The 5,574-nt window shown below is 49.1% G+C and overlaps 1 pseudogene; it reads right to left on the reverse strand.

Moving 5' to 3' along the window:
* Positions 1-704: 704 nt before the first annotated feature.
* On the reverse strand, positions 705-5,028 carry LOC147016918 (uncharacterized; annotated as a pseudogene).
* Positions 5,029-5,574: the final 546 nt, after the last annotated feature.

The following is a 5,574-nucleotide window of genomic DNA, read 5'->3' on the forward strand; positions in this document are numbered from 1 at the left end:
AGTGTGAAATGCCATATAGCCTTTATGACGTTTTATTGTTCCTGGAATGTTCTGGAGGAAGCTTTGCACCAAAGATCATAATCCTTGATCTTTGACCTTCAAAGTTCACAAAGGTCAAATTTTCAAAGTTGTGGGAATCGAACCGGGTTTTCGACCTTCTTCGACGAACTAACTCCAATAAGCTATAGCACGTATCCTGTTTCCTTATTTTAATGTCCACAACATTGTTTTGTGACCTTTAGAGGTTATGCAAAGGTCAAATTTTGAAAGTTGTTGAACGAAACCGGGTTTTCGACATTTTGCAGCTCATAACCTGTCACTCATATCACATCATGTTGATCATTTTTATAACTTGGTCAAAAATTATCACATTGTCTCATCCTTGACTTCTGAAACAATCTACATCGTCAAATACCGTTCGTGAACCATCGCCGTCTCCAGACTTGTTACTACCTATATACATTCTGGCTTGCACTCTTGCATGCCAGCAATAAGTACTACTGGTCATCACCGCCCTCGTTATTAATGCACCCGCCTTCGCATTTGCAGAGAGCCGTGCATCGGACACCGGCGCGGTTGCATTTGCACCTTCCCGTGCATGCCTTGAGGCAGCTGCAGTGCAAGAGAATGGCACATGCCACTGAAGCATCGTTGAGAGTGGTCCATAGTGGTTGCCATGTACTGGTGCCATCTTTGTGTCAGCCCTACTCACTGAAGTCAGAGATTTCCTGCTGGACCATGGTGGCCTGACTCCAGTAGAAACTCACTTGCAGTAGCGCTCGTTTCACATGCTGGAACAGCGCGGCTTGGGTAGGTGGGATATTTTCCAGCGATCTGCTTCCAGTGGTGAAAAGGCGATGCGTGGCCTCGTTGACACCGGCTGCACCACACCCCTTGCTGTACATGAGTACGACGAAGCGTTCGATCCGCTGCATATGCACGGACTTGAGACTGAAGAGGTCAGGGTCTTGTGTGAGAGCCACTAGTGTGTCGGTGAGGTCCGGTTTGCTGATCCAGGCTGCCCAGGTGGTCTTCTTGCCACATCTAAGAAAGTGTGAAGTCGTGTCGCACCCCCGTTAGGCTGTGGAAGAGGGGTCGTGCCAAGGACTTTGATGGACCGAGATCGGCGTAGATGGTATGGACTGGAATGTCACTGTACTTTTTACCCCTACCGAAGCCCACCCAGAGCTCCGATAGGCCGAGGGTCTCGAAAAACCGGACTGCCAAAACCACGACATTGCTGTCCACCGTGCGAATATAGGCTTTTGTATGACCCTGCTCTGCAGCATGTGCCAGATGCAGGAGGATCCTTGTGTCCGCCTCGGAATGGTTGCACGGCTGAAGTGCTGCGAGGTCGCAATGCCTGTTGAAGAGCACGGTCTTGAAGCGGGTACTCAGGAGGAGCTTTCCGCCTATATCAGTCTTGGAGATCTGTGTGCTGATGAATGAGAACAGCTCCTTTTTGTTGTTCTCATTTTTTAGGAAGCCACTCTTCCATTCATGCTTCGGGATTTGAGTGCTGCCATCGCCGACTCTTGTCTGTGGACCATTCCCGCGTCGTTGCTGCGTGAGCGCTTTGAGATTATTTTCCTCAGGGTAATTATCTCATACGGCGTCGATGTGTTGGGTACCCCTCTTCATTTGGGCCTCCAGATATGGTACGATTTGGAGCTGCACGTACTTGCTGAATGCCTTTGCTGTCGTGGGGCACACCATGTGGATCACTGCTGCCATATCCAACACCACGGCCGTGGCTTGTTTGGCAGCAGCTGCACGGCCAGTGGGTGCATTGAGGCTTTGAAGAATGTTGGAATTCATCCCAGATCGCAGTGGCCCTCGATCTGCCAGGCTTGGTGGCTCTCTCTGATTTTTGAACCGAAAGAAGTCCGTCATGTCGGCATCGGGACGCGACTGGAGTGAGAGGAAAAGTTGCGTGATTAAGGTCGTGTTCTGCCTCTGTATGCCACTATCCTTCAGGCCCTTTTTCTTGTGGTCAGGTCGGTTGGCGAAGGTTAACAAGTAGTTCTGCGTGATGGTATCAGATACTGGTGTTGAAGCCTTTTCCAGCCTTTCCATGGTGTTTGCTGCGTGAAGGGCTTGGTCAGTTTCACGGATTTGAGATAGAGAGGTAGTGACGGCCTGTTCCATGACATCCTGTGTATCGAGTGCTACAAGCTCCTGACTTGTAGCAAGGAAAGGGTTGTCCAGCTGCTCTACCACATCGACGAACGATAGTACATCCTTTCGAAACTTGACTTGAAAGCCGTTGTTCTTCCTCGTGATGAGCGGTGGATGACGATGGTGTGTCGTGGACGGCCTCAAACTCCTCAACTATCCATGCGCAGTCAGGTCCGGCCAGCATGAATAGTGTAAGGGCCTCGAGGTTCTCATAGAGTCCAACCGCTCCGCCATGCGCCTAGAGCCTTTTGTTCAACTGTTCATGGGCTTGGTCCTTAGCTATGAGGCTGAACTTTCTGCACAACAAAATTGCCCTTCATGAATTCAGTATGTACTTCATGGTGTTTCTCGGCTAGCACGACCATGTCACATTCATGTACCGGTAGCCAACGTGCGTAGTTCGTGTGGTCCAGGGCGTGAAACCAGCCGCAAAGTTCGTCACATGCTTGCACATATAGTGCAAAGTCTCCCTTCCACAGCGACCGCACAAAGCGAGCCATCAGCAGCTCCAGCTCGATTATGGTTGACCAGAACTTGAACTGGGGTACAGTTTGGGAACGTTGATTCCACATGTCAAATGACTCAGGTGTGCCCATTACATTCTGGCAATACTCCGAGTAGGCGGTCTGCTTGAGAAGGTCCAGCGACATGAGGGAGACTTGATGGGCGTACCTAATGCGCTTGATGTGATGCTCATTGAGCGCAGACTGTGCGCAACCCGATGTTAGGAACTCCGCCTGAGTAAGGATGGTGGCCCACCCCAAGTTGCGCAGCAGCTTGCCTATCATAAGATGCATCTTGTCTTCGATATGCAGCATGCCCATCATAGCAATCAGCTTGCCTTCACTCAAGATGTCGGGATATTGCCATTGGATGAGTTTGATGATAGCATACAGTGGCTGATCTGCACCGAGAACGCTAGTCTTGCCCGGTTTGTGGAACTCGGTGTTCTGCAACGTCAGTTCCATCGCGTGCTTCATTGAAGATGCGGATGCGGCCTTGTCTGGGAAGGTGGGTAGAAGCCGATCTCGGCAGTAGGCTTCACTGACTCATCGCTTGCTCGTAGCGAGTTGTACCCTGACCAAGTGATGACGCCACCCTCTGCCAACGCGTCTTGCTTCAGCACCCGGGTGATGTGCACCATCCACGCCTCATCCTTGACCTTGGCACCTTGCATATCAAGGGGTGGTCTGACTTCGCTGTCGCTGACTCTTGGTGCAAAGACATCTGCTTGAGTGAGTTTGACTGGCGGCTGGATCACGTAAGTGTCTGGTAGCTTGGGAGTCGACGAGTCGGAGGGGTCAAGCATGATGGGAGCCCGCTTCACTCCATGGTTGGTCACGCTCAGCACATATCCGTGGAACTCGTCCAGTGAGAAGTTGCCCTGAGCTTTACTATCTATATTATCCACATCGTGGGTGGTGAAGACCTTGAGACAGCTGTTGGTGGGTACCACCACCCCATCCTGAGCATGGCGAGTACACACCACACGCGCAACATCTCGCTTCACTTCCCTGATGCGATTGTGCAATACAGAGATACCCTGTTCTTGGTCAATCCCAATCTGTTTTTTGTCCCGCGCGTGTCTGTGCAGCTTGAGGCCATGATACAGGGGGAAGGGGGTTTCTCGCTCCTTGTTGTGCCGTACTGCAGATGTCTTGATTGCAAGGTGCGTACCCTTACTAGTATTGTAGATGAGCAGTTGTGAGATGTTGCATGCGATCTTCTCCCACGCATCCAGATTAGCGTCGCCACCGATCTTCTCACATCCACGGAGAGCTGATGGGCCCTGGAGAACTACGTTGAAGAAACTCCCAATCTCCTCATTGACTGGAGCCGTGAGGCAGTTAAAGGAGAAGGAGCCGTCGAACGGCTCCTGACTGTAGACAAAACTTGTGCATCATCACCGCATCCCGCATTAACGCAAGTGCGTCCTCTTGACCAATCTGAGACCTATATGTCTTGGCCAGTTCATCAACCACCTTCAGTATGTGAGATATGTAAATATCCTTCCTGCCTTCATTCCCCTTGGAAAACTCAGCCCATTCAGGTAGGAGATCGAGAAGGTGATCCTTGTATCGAGTTGAGTGTGTCTCTTTTTTGTCTCAGCATGGGCGACCTTGATCACTCATAAGCTTTTGATACATCTCGCATAGCTCTGAGAGCTTAAATATGGTGATGTCCGAATGTTCGATCAGGGCTACAATTTGAGTGCAGATGATGGGATCGAAGGGTGGAGGTGCGGGACCCACCGATTCTTCTCGCTCGGCAGCGCAGGCGGAGTCTGGCAAACGTACATAACACTGATGGTGATAATAGGCATCAGCCGCATGTGCATCAGACGCTACGGCAACCAGTCTGCCAAGTAAATGAAAGTTTTTGTTCATCTTCGCCCAACTCTTTAGATTGGCATCTATGACATCGGTTACTACCTTGTGGAAGTTGGCCTGGGCCTCCCCCTCACAGATTACACAACACTTGACATTGGCTGGAGGCTGAAATTCCCCAGATGACCTGAGTTTTTTTACGACTATTCTGAGAGCCGGCTTCTTTGTCGAGCTTCTCTCTCGCCCGTTTGACACGAGAACTACTACAATAACTCCTGCAAGTTTTGTGATAACTTGCCTTATGTGATTTAAGAGTTACTGCAATACCTGAGCCATCATTCAACTGACTAATCATGACATTGATACCAGAAGGAAGATGATTGGCATTGATAGCATTGAAGTCTTTGAGATCTCTCTCAAGTGATACAAGTCCCTCCTCCTTAGGAGTTTGCAAGGCTTCTCCAGTTTTGTCCGATTGACAAAGACAACAGAGTCCCCAATTCATAATTTCGGTAGAGGACATAGATCAAGACTCATTATGTAGGCTCGTCGCCGCGATGAACTTTTGTCTCATCATCACAGTGACACGATAGCAGGCTGAGTCACAGGTTCCGGATCCACTCCTGAACACGCAAGAACAGGGATAGGATAGTCTCGTGAGATAGGGTAGACGTCACAGCTCCGAATGGCATCATGCACTACCGCCGCTGCTGGACACGTCGACGCTCACAAACTTGGTATTATCTTTAAAATGAAACAAAAAGTTTATGACATTATGAGTGAAAATCAAAAACATTCAGAATTAAAAACATTCAAGTCTTATTTTCTAAATTACTAACGTGTTCTTTTGATTAATAACCCAGGTAGGCCATAGAGGCTGTAGGCAGGCCATTTTTGAAATTACGCCCTAAAAACGCCGGGTTTGACCCCAAAATGACCTTTAGGGTTTTATGACATTATGAGTCAAAATTAAAAACATTCAAAATTAAAAACATTCAAGTCTTATTTTCTAAATTATTAACGTGTTCTTTTGATTAATAACCCAGGTAGGCCATAAAGGCCGTAGGCA

This window comes from Eptatretus burgeri, chromosome 11 (genome assembly GCF_056783735.1).
Source record: "Eptatretus burgeri isolate ZD-2024b chromosome 11, Ebu_testis_v1, whole genome shotgun sequence".
Classification (NCBI taxonomy): Eukaryota; Metazoa; Chordata; class Myxini; order Myxiniformes; family Myxinidae; genus Eptatretus; species Eptatretus burgeri.